The sequence below is a fragment of the Balaenoptera musculus genome, chromosome 18, assembly GCF_009873245.2.
Source record: "Balaenoptera musculus isolate JJ_BM4_2016_0621 chromosome 18, mBalMus1.pri.v3, whole genome shotgun sequence".
Taxonomy (NCBI): domain Eukaryota; kingdom Metazoa; phylum Chordata; class Mammalia; order Artiodactyla; family Balaenopteridae; genus Balaenoptera; species Balaenoptera musculus.
Window position 1 is genome coordinate 30,279,756 of NC_045802.1, and position 12,162 is coordinate 30,291,917.

The window sequence follows — 12,162 nt, forward strand, 5'->3', positions numbered from 1 at the left end:
TAAATAAATAAATAAAAAATTAAAAAATAAAAAATAATGGGCGGGCCACTCACAGACTAAAATAAGTGTTGGATTCTGACTTAAAGCCTGCCACCAGATGCAGCTGTACAATTGAAGCACATCAACTCACTTACCACTATAAAAGCTGCCACCAGATGCAGCTTGTCACTTGCTACTCACTGATAGGGTTTTGATATGAGTCTGCAGGTAGTTGATTTATTATGGTCTCTGTGCAGTCAAACCTCTCTGCTAATGATAATCTGTATTTGAAGCCACTCCCCAGCACTAGCATCACCACCTCAGCTCCACCTCAGATCATCAGGCATTAGATTCTCATAAGGAGCACACAACCTAGATCCCTTGCATGCGCAGTTTACAATAGGGTTCGCGCTCCTATGAGAAGCTAATGCGACAGATGATCTGACAAGAGGTGGAGCTCAGGGCGGTAATGCGAGCGATGGGGAGAGCTGTAAATACAGACGAAGCTTCGCGGACTTGCCCATTGCTCACCTCCTGCTGTGTGGCCCGGTTCCTAACAGGCAACCGACCGGTACCAGTCCATGGCCTGGGGGTTGGGGACCCCTGCTCTTAAAAATATGTACCTATATTTTCTGTTAACACATTACAAATACCAAACTACTAAACAAATCAGCAAAGAAATTTTATGAAATTGTAGAATCAGAACTAAAATATATCTTTAAGGAAATTAATTTGTATGAAAACTATGCAAATATTATTCAGTATCTACAACTTTTGGTTCACTAAAAATAATATTTACTGGGTGTCTAATATATGCTGGGCACTAACCTCGGTACTAAATATATAACAATAAATAAAATATAACCCCTTTATTCGTGGAATTTACAATTAAAAGGACAAAAATAGAGTATGATAAGGTAAACAGAGGGCTCACGGTGGAGTGGGTTTGTGAGAAGTCCTCAGCATTAAGATGAGAATGGAACAGAATTATGAAGGAACCGATCATAAATGTATGATGAGGAAGAGTCTTCTATGCATAAGTTTTGAGAGTTTATAGGCTTGTGAGAAGGATGTGTACTTGGTGAAATCAAAGAAAAAAATAAGGAGGCTAATGTGGTGATAGATGAAATAGTCAGAGATGAAGAGGGACTGGGAAAGATCCAGTGTGACCTTATTAAGCGTTGTAAGGATTTTAAATTTTACTTTACATTAGATAAGAAAATAGTGCAGCACTTTTGAACAGAGGTGAAGCATGGTTTAAGTTATATTTTAAAATGAGCACTCAGTCAACTATGTTGAGCATTGTGTGTGTGTGCGTGTGTGTGTGTGTGTGTGTGTGTGTGTGTTTGTGGTTTGGTGGGAGAAAGGAAGGAAGATTTTCTAAAAAGTACTCAAAAGAGTAAACTGGGATACATTGTAAGTCATATCTCAATAATACACAATTGTTAGGTCAAAAATAAAGAGTTAACTCCAATAAGTCTGGCAAACACAAGTGTGTAAAAGCATTTATGTTGATTAAAATTAGAATGTCTTTCATCCTTAGTTTTTTTTTTTTTTCTTTTATGTATATCACTCATGTAAAGTTAGTCACTTTACCTTTTCTATTATTTTTCTTTTCCTTTTACAATCTCAGTGTGTATAGAACTGGTAGTCTACTCTTCATTTAAATCCTTATACATGTACACCATAAACATATCCAGACAATAAGTGAATTTATATAGAAGTATTGGGTTTTTCCATGAACCAAATGCCTTTACTTCACAATGTATGTGCTATACAAAGGAATGATGGAAAGTTCCTGGTGAGGTGGAAGGAGCAGGAGGGATAGAATATGGTGAGAGAAGTGAAGTCCTGAGCTCCTGACTCACTCAGAAGTTCCAACTGTAGTAATTTTATTTTTGCTCCCAATGATTGCCCCACCCACCACTCTTTATCTATAAACTCAGAGTCAGGAGTATGTCCTGATTTTCCTCAGAGAAGGGCTATAATTCATGTATTTTGAATTACAACTTATATTATTTTCTTCATAAATTTAATTTCTTTTTTCTTCCTGTATTATCCATGGGCAATTTAATATTATGATGTTCTTGTTTTGTTTTTTAATAGTTATGGTTTCTTACATGGAAGTACATTTTCTCTAATTTCAATAACATGAAATATAAGAGAGATATCTACCTTCAGTCTACTTCATGCAAACAGAACACTAGTTTTTGCTCACATCATGCTTTTAATAGTGCCTATATGCAAATTACCAGGTTTCCACAAATAGAGTGTGTAGCAAAACTTAAGAACACAGATACATGCATAGTTCAAGAGACAGAGAAGCACTGGATTGAAAACACAACATTAATAGCATTAAATTGTCATTTTTCAAGGTTGGAATTACCTAATGAAACGACGACTATGAAAATTATTAAATTATCATAGTTAAATGTGTCTTGGATGGCATTTTGACAGCACTTAAACCTATTGGTCTAGCTCAAGAGATGAGGTAGAATACTGAATTATTTTTGAAAATTTAAATTATTGAATATACTGTCAAATATATTTCATAGCATTTTATTAAACAAAGCATGTGTTAAAATACTAAATACATAAATAGTCATGCATATAAAAGTATAAATAAATGTTAATGTTCTCAGAGAAGCAAAGAAAAAAGACAATTGAACAACAGCAAATGACTATATTGAATATTACCGTTTATGAGTCACTATTCAAACTTGAGAGGTCAATAATTTAAAGAATCCTAAAAAATATACTTGAAAATCTTACTGTTAAATTTCTTCAGCTTTATCTAGGTCTTTTAATTTCATAAAAGATGACATATGTCAAATATTTAGAGAAGTAGCCACAAGTCAACATTGCTCCTTTCTTTTCCTCATTTTTATAAAACATGCAATTTAAATAAAATAGAAACACTGCTTCATTGATCTAGACCTCAAACCTTGAAAATTGCCTGTAATCAGATTGATAATTATAATAATAAGCAGGATTTTTTTTTCTAACAAACACCAACAGACACAGACTACTATAGTTCAGACAGTTTAAGTATCAAAACTTCTGTATTGTGCTTTTAAAAAATTATAGTACTATTTCCTGTGTCAGAACCCTATGAGATGGGAATGGAAATGCCTTTTTCTTGCAAAACAATCAGGGTGTGATTGATTATGCCTGTCCATACATGTCTGATGGATTTTAAAGTGATAGTATCTCTAATTGCAAATCGAATACCTGATTAATGTTGCTCTGAGGTTTAGTGACCTTTTAAAATAGAAAAGTATTTCACATCAATCCGTGTATTGTTACTCATCAGAATATCCATTTTTACTCATTTGGATATGTGCTGCTATTGGGCAATGTGCCATTACTCCTTAACAACTGGGACTTAAACTAGTAAACTGCTTTTACATAGGCAAGAAGAAATGCAGAAGTAAAACATATGGACTCCTCTGATTCACAATGTTCATTATAAGTAGAACATTCTTCTGGAAAACAGTAATCTGAGTAGAGCAGTTTATAACAGGTTTTTTTCATGGTAAGCTACAAAATGCCCTAGACCTTTGCAACATCTCTGATAAGATAAAGAAAACTTCACAGGTGCATTAGTGATACACACACAATAGGAATTCATTAACAGTGTGTATGAACAAATATAATACTGAAATTGTATGCAACCATGCAAATTTATGCATTAGTGTCAGAATAAAAAAGCTAAATTATACAGGTAGACAACTGCAATTATTAGTAAACAATTTCAAGCATTTAGGTTGTTTATAAGTAAATGTTATGCAAATATGTTTGAATCAAGAATTAAAAGCTAAGCAAACATGCTAAACTTTCAAATAACTGCTAACATAAATGTTAATCTGACACAAATACTCTTTTGTTATTTATTTTACTTGTCAGACACACTGTGACCTATGTTAAGTAGAAATCACTACGTGCTCACATGTTACAAAGATAGAATAAATCTACATATTTTTAATTCTCATTTTAAATCAAGAGATAAAATGGAATATCACTAAGTAACCCAGATATTGAAAATAAATATTTCTTCCAAAATCTGATTTTTACAGCTCTATTGAGGTATAATTGATATAGAGTAAATTGAATAAAGCTTATGATTTCATGTTTTGACATCTGCATAAACCGTAAATCCATCATCAAAATGGTAAAGAATATATCCATTTCCCCAAAAAATTTTCTTATGTGCCTTTTTTTTTAACATCTTTATTGAAGTATAATTGCTTTACAATGCTGTGTTAGTTTCTGCTTTATAACAAAGTGAATCAGCTATACATATTTATATATACCCATCTTGCATCTCCTTCCCTCTCATCCTCCCTATCCCACCCCTCTAAGTGGTCACAAAGCACTGAGCTGATCTCCTTGTGCTATGCAGCTTCTTCCAACTAGCTATAGATTTTACATGGGTAGTGTATATATGTACATGCCACACTCTCACTTTGTCCAGCTTACCCTTCCCCGTCCCCGTGTCATCAAGTCCATTCTCTAGTAGGTCTGCGTCTTTATTCCCATCCTGTCCACTGGTTTTTCATATCCTTTTTTTTTTTCTTTTTAGATTCCATATATATGTGTTAGCATACGGTATCTGTTTTTCTCTTTCTGACTTACTTCACTCTGTATGACAGACACTAGGTCCATCCACCTCACTACAAATAACTCGATTTTGTTTCTTTGTATGGCTGAGTAATATTCCATTGTTTATATGTGCCACAACTTCTTTATCCATTCATCTATCGATGGACACTTAGGTTGCTTCCATGTCTTGACTATTGTAAATAGTGCTGCAATGAATATTGTGCTACATGACTCTTTTTGAATTATGGTTTTCTCAGGGTATATGTCCAGTAGTGGGATTGCTAGGTCGTATGGTAGTTTTATTTTTAGTTTTTTAAGGAACCCCCATACTGTTCTCCATAGTGGCTGTACCAATTTACATTCCCACCAACAGTACAAGAGTGTTCCATTTTCTCCACAGCCTCTCCAGTATTTATTATTTGTAGATTTTTTGATGACGGCCATTCTGACTGGTGTGAGGTGAAACCTCATTGTAGTTTTGATTGGCATTTCCCTAATGATTAGTGATGTTGAGCATACTTTCATGTGTGTGTTGGCAATCTGTTTATCTTCTTTGAAGAAATGTCTATTTAGGTCTTCTGTCCATTTTTGGATTGGGTTGTTTGTTTTCTTAAAATTGAGATGAATGAGCTGCTTGTAAGTTTTGGAGATTAATCCTTTGTCATTTGTTTCATTTGCAAATATTTTCTCCCATACCGAGGGTTACCTTTTCCTCTTGTTTATGGTTTCCTTTGCTCTGCAAAAGCTTTTAAGTTTCATTAGGTCCCATTTGTTTATTTTTGGTTTTATTTCCATTTCTCTAGGAGGTGGGTCAAAAAGGATCTTGCTGTGATTTATGTCATAGAGTGTTCTGCCTATGTTTTCCTCTAAGAGTTTTATAGTGTCTGACCTTACATTAAGGCCTTTAATCCATTTTGAGCTTATTTTTGGATATGGTGTTCGGAAGTGTTCTAATTTCATTCTTTCACATGTAGCTGTCCAGTTTTCCCAGAACCACTTTAAGAAGAGGCTTCTTTTCTCCATTGTATATTCTTGCCTCCTTTATCAAAGATAAGGTGACCATATGTACATGGGTTTATCTCTGGGCTTTCTATCCTTTGCCATGGATCTATATTTCCGTTTTGGTGCCAGTACCATACTGTCTTGATTACTGTAGCTTTGTTGTATAGTCTGAAGTCCGGGAACCTGATTCCTCCAGCTCCGTTTTTCTTTCTCATGATTGCTTTGGCTATTCAGGGTCTTTTGTTTTTCCATACAAATTGTGAAAATTTTTGTTCTAGTTCTGTGAAAAATGCCATTGGTAGCTTGATAAGGATTGCATTGAATCTGTAGATTGCTTTAGGTAGTATAGTCATTTTCACAATGTTGATTCTTCTAATCCAAGAACATGGTATATCTCTCCATCTGTTTGTATCATCTTTAATTTCTTTCATCAGTGCCTTATAGTTTTGACATACAATTCCTTTGTCTCCTTAGGTAGGTTTATTCCTAGGTATTTTATTCTTTTTGTTGCAATGGTAAATGGGAGTGTTTCTTTAATTTCTCTTACAGAGTTTTCATCATTAGTGTATAGGAGTGCAAGAGATTTCTGTGCATTAATTTTGTATCCTGCTACTTTACCAAATTCATTGATTAGCTCTATTAGTTTTCTGGTAACATCTTTAGGATTCTCTATGTATAGTATCATATCATCTGCAAACAGTGACAGCTTTATTCCACTTTTCTAATTTGGATTTCTTTAATTTCTTTTGCTTCTCTGACTGCTGTGGCTAAAACTTCCAAAACAATGTTGAATAATAGTGATGAGAGGTGGCAACCTTGTCTTGTTCCTGATATAAGTGGAAATGGTTTCAGTTTTTCACCATTGAGGACGATGTTGGCTCTGAGTTTGTCATATATGGCCTTTAGTTTGTTGAGATAAGTTCCCTCTATGCTTATTTTCTGGAGGGTTTTTACCATAAATTGGTGTTGAAAATTTTCGAAAGATTTTTCTGCATCTCTTGAGATGATCATATGGTTTTATTCTTCAGTTTGTTAATATGATGTATCACATTGATTGATTGGCATATATTGAAGAATCCTTGCATTCCTGGGATAAACCCCTCTTGATCATGGTGTATGATCCTTTCAATGTGCTGTTGGATTCTGTTTGCTAGTATTTTGTTGAGGATTTTTGCATCTATGTTCATCAGTGATATTGACCTTCAGTTTTCTTTCTTTGTGACATCTTTGTCTGGTTTTCATATCAGGGTGATGGTGGCCACGTAGAATTAGTTTGGGAGTTTTCCTCCCTCTGCTATATTTTGGAAGAGTTTGAGAAGGATAGGTGTTAGCTCTTCTCTAAACGTTTGATAGAATTCACCTGTGAAGCTGTCTGGTCCTGGGCTTTTGTTTGTTGGAAGATTTTTAATCACCGTTTCAATTTCAGTGCTTGTTATTGGTCTGTTTATATTTTCTATTTCTTCCTGGTTCAGTCTCTGAAGGTTGTGCTTTTGTAAAATTTGTCCATTTCTTCCAAGTTGTCCATTTTATTGGCATATATTTGTGTGTGGTAATCTCTCATGATCCTTTGTATTTCTGCAGTGTCAGTGGTTTGTTCTCCTTTTTCATTTCTAATTCATTGATTTGAGTCTTCTCCCTGTTTTTCTTGATGAGTCTGGCTAATGATTTATCAATTTTGTTTATATCCTCAAAGAACCAGTTTTTAGTTTTACTGATCTCTGTTATTGTTTCCTTCATTTCCTTTTCATTTATTTCTTATCTGATCTTTATGATTTCTTTCCTTCTGCTAACTTTTGGGATTTTTGTTCTTCTTTATCTAATTGCTTTAGGTGTAAAGTTAGGTTATTTAATTGAGATGTTTCTTTTTTTCTTGAGGTAGGATTGTATTGCTATAAATTTCCCTCGTAGAACTGCTTTTGCTGCATCCCATAGGTTTTGAGTCATCGTGTTTTCATTGTTTCTAGGTATTCTTTGGTTTCCTCTTTGATATCTTCAGTGATCTCTTGGTTATTAAGTAGTGTATCGTTTAGCCTCCATGTGTTTTTATTTTTAACAGATTTTTTCCTGTAATTGATATCTAGTCTTTTAGTGTTGTGGTCAGAAAAGCTACTTGATACAGTTTCAATTTTCCTAAATCTACCAAGGCTTGATTTATGACCCAAGATATGACCTATCCTGGAGAATGTTCCATGAGCAGTTGAGAAGAAAGTGTATTCTGTGTTTTGGGATGGAATGTCCTATTAATATCAATTAAGTCCATCCTGTTTAATGTATCATTTAAAGCTTGTGTTTCCTTGTTTATTTTCATTTTGGATCATTTGTCCTTTGGTGAAAGTGGGGTGTTAAAATCCCCTACTATGATTATATTACTGTTGATTTCTCCTTTTAAAGCTGTTAGCATTTGCCTTATGTATTGAGGTGCTCCCCTGTTGGGTGCATAAATATTTACAATTGTTATATATTCTTCTTGGATTGATTCCTTGATCATTATGTAGTGTCCTTCCTTGTCTCTTGTAATAGTTTTTATTTTATATTCTATTTTTTCTGATAGGAGAATTTCTACTCCAGCTTTCTTTCGGTTTGCATTTGCATGGAATACCTTTTTCCATCTCCTCACTTTCAGTCTGTATGTGTCCCTAGGTCTGAAGTGGGTCTCTTGTAGACAGCATATATATGGGTCTTGTTTCTGTATCCATTCAGTCAGTCTGTGTCTTTTGGTGGTAGCATTTAATCCATTCACATTTAAGGTAATTATTGATATGTATGTTCCTATTCCCATTTTCTTAATTGTTTTGGGTTTGTTATTGTAGGTCTTTTCCTTCTGTTGTGTTTGCTGTCCAGAGAAGTTCCTTTAGCATTTGTTGTAAAGCTGATTTTGTGGTGCTGATTTCTCTTAGCTTTTGCTTGTCTGTAAAGCTTTTAATTTCTCCTTCGAATCTGAATGAGATCCTTGCTTGTTGGAATAATATTGGTTGTAGGTTTTTCCCTTTCATCACTTTAAGTATGTCCTGCTAATCTCTTCTGGCTTGCAGAGTTTCTGCTGAAATATTAGCTGTTTACCTTATGGGGATTCCCTTGTATGTTATTTGTTTTTTTTTGTTTTTTGTTTTTTTGCTTCTTTAAATGTTTTTTCTTTGTATTTAAGTTTTGATAGTTTGATAGATCTTGACATGTTTCTCTTTGGATTTATCCTGTATGGGACACTCTGCACTTTATGGGTTTATTAATTATTTCCTTTCCCATATTAGGGAAGTTTTCAACTATAGTCTCTTCTAATATTCTCTCAGTCCCTTTCTTTTTCTCTTCTTCTGGGATCCCTATAATTCAAATGTTCGTGTCTTTAATGATGTCCCAGAAGTCTCTGACACTGTCCTCAATTCTTTTCATTCTTTTGTTCTTTATTCTGCTGTGCAGTAGTTATTTCCACTATTTTATCTTCCAGGTCACTTATCTGTTCTTCTGTCTCAGTTATTCTGCTATTGATTCCTTCTAGAGAATTTTTCATTTCATTTATTGTGTTGTTCATCATTGTTTGCTTGCTCTTTAGTTCTTCTAGGTCCTTGTTAAACGTTTCTTGTATTCTCTCCATTGTATTTCCAAGATTTTGGATCATCTTTACTATCATTACTTTGAATTCTTTTTCAGGTAGACTGCTTATTTCCTCTTCATTTTTTTGGTCTGGTGGGTTTTTACCTTGCTCCTTCATCTGTTGTGTGTTTCTCTGTCTTCTAGTTTTGCTTAACTTATGGTGTTTGGTGTCTCCTTTCACAGTTTGCAGGTTTGTAGTTCCTGTTGTTTTTGGTGTCTGCCTCCAGTGGGTAAGGTTGGTTCAGTGGGCTGTGTAGGCTTCCTGGTGGAGGGGACTAGTTCCTGTGTTCTGGTGGATGAGGCTGGACCTTGTCTTTCTGGCAGGCAGGTCCGTGTTCAGTGGTGTGTTTTGGGGTGTGTGTGACCTTATGATTTTTGGTAGCCTTTCTGCTAGTGGGTAGCATTGTGTTCCTGTCTTGCTAGTTGTTTGGAATAGGGTGTCCAGCACTGTAGCCTGCTGGTCATTGAGTGAGCTGGGTCTTAGCATTGAGATGGAGATCTCTGGGAGATTTTCACCGTTTGATATTACATGGAGCTGGGAGGTCCCTGGTGAACCAATGTCCTGAACTCGGCTCTCCCACCTCAGGGGCACAGCCCTGATCCCTGGCTGGAGCACCAAGACCCTGTCATCTGCAAGGCTCAGAATAAAAGGGAAAAAAAAAGAAAGAAGAATGTAATAAAATAAAATAAAAGTTATTAAAATAAAAAATAATTATTAAAAATTAAAATAAAAAATTAAAAGTCATAAAAAAAGAAAAAAAGAAAGAAGAGACCACCCAAATCAAAAAACAAATCCACCTATGAAAACAAGCATGAAAAACTATACTAAAAAAAGGGGAAAAAAATGGACAGACAGAACCCTAAGAAAAATGGTAAAAGCAAAGCTATACAGACAGAGTCACACACAGAAGCATACACATACACACTCACAAAAAGAGAAAAAGGAAAAAAAAAATATATATATATATATATATATCTTCGTTCCCAAAGTCCACCACCTCAATTTGGGATGATTTGTTGCCTATTCAGGTTTTCCAGAGTTGCTGCATACATCAAATTGATTGTGGAGATTTAATCCACTGCTCCTGAGGCTGCTGAGAGAGATTTCCCTTTCTCTTCTTTGTTCGCACAGCTCCTGTGGTTCAGCTTTGGATTTGGCCACGCTTTTGCATGTAGGTCCCCTGAGAGCATCTGTTCTTCACTCAGACAGTACAGGGTTAAAGTAGCAGCTGATTATGGGTCTCTGGCTCACTCAGGCTGGGGGGAGGGAGGGGTACGGAATGAGGGGTGAACCTGCGGTGGCAGAGGCCAGTGTGACGTTGCACCAGCCTGAGGCATGCCATCTGTTTTCCTGGGGAAGCTGTCCTTTGATCACAGGACACTGGCATTGGCGGGCTGCACAGTCTCCTGGGAGAGGAGGTGTGAATAGTGACCTGTGCTTACATACAGGCTTCTTGGTGGCTCCAGGAGCAGCCTTAGCGTCTCATGAGTGTCTCTGGTGCCTGCGCTAATAGCCGCAGTTTGCATCCATCTCTGGAGCTCGTTTAGGCGGTGCTCTTGAACCTCTCTCCTAGCACACCATAAAACAAAGGGACAAGAAAAAGTCTTCCCTCTTCGGCAGTTCCAGACTTTTTCCAAGACTCCCTCCAGTCTAGCTCTGGCACACTAGTCCCCTTCAGGCCGTGTTCACGCAGCCAACCCCAGTCCTCTCCATGGGCTCTGACCTTCCAAAGCCTGAGCCTCAGCTTCCAGCCCCCACATGCCCCAGTGGGTGAGCAGAGAATCCTCTTGGGCTGGTGAGTGCTCATCGGCACCGATCCTCTGTGTGGGAGTCTCTCCACTTTTCCTTCTGCACCCCTGTTGCTGTGCTCTCCTCCATGGATCTGAAGCTTCCCCCCTGCCCACTCCCCATCTCTGCCAGTGAAGGGGCTTCCTAGTGTGTGGAAACTTTTCCTCCTTCACAGCTCCTTCTCACTGGTGTAGGTCCCGTCCCTATTCTTTTGTCTCTGTTTTCTTTCTTTTTTCTTTTGCCCTACCTAGGTACGTGAGTAATTTCTTGCCTTTTGGGAGGTCTGAAGTCTTCTGCTAGCGTTCAGTAGGTGTTCTGTAGGAGCTGTTGCACATGTAGATGTATTTCTGATTTGTGGGGAGGAAAGTGATCTCCACGTCTTACTCTTCCGCCATCTTGAAGGTCTCCTCTTATATGCCTTTTAATCCATCTTGTCTTTCTGTTTGTTTCTCCCCACATACCCCAAACCTCTTACCTTCTTTGGGTAATCAGTAGTCTGTTTAATGTTACTATATATTAATTTGCATATATAAAATTTCAGATAAATGGAATCATACAGGTTGTACATTTTTTCTGTGTTATTTTTAAGTCCACATAATTTTTTGAGATATAAGCCTATATTAATAATTTATTACCTTTATTACTGAATCATGTTTCATTTTATACAGTTATCAAAATTTGTTTATCCATTCACGTAATGATGCATATTTGAGCTATTTCTGTTTTACAAATATGCTATGAATATATATGTATGGGTCACTCTTTGGTCATATGTTTTTATTTCCCTCAGGTAAATATCTAAGACTAAAGAAGTATGTTATCTAGTTTCAAATATTTGGGGATTATCCAGAATTTATTTTTTTGATTTCTAATTGAATTCTAATTTGATCAAAGAGATACTTTAAATAACTTGAATTAATTTTACATTTATTAAGCTTTGTTTTAAGGCCCATAATGTGGTCTGTTTTGGGAAATATTCCAGATGCACTTGCAAATAAGGTGTATTCTGCTGATGTTCAATGGAATGTTCTATAAATGTTAACTAGATCAAGATGGTTAATAAGGTTAAGTATTCTATACCATTACTGATTTTTTTCTTCTGTTTTAGAGGAAGTAGTATTCAAATGGTCTCTCTAACTTATAATGTGGCTATCTGCAACTTCAGTTGCATTAGATTTCACTTTATGTATTTTTAAGCTCTG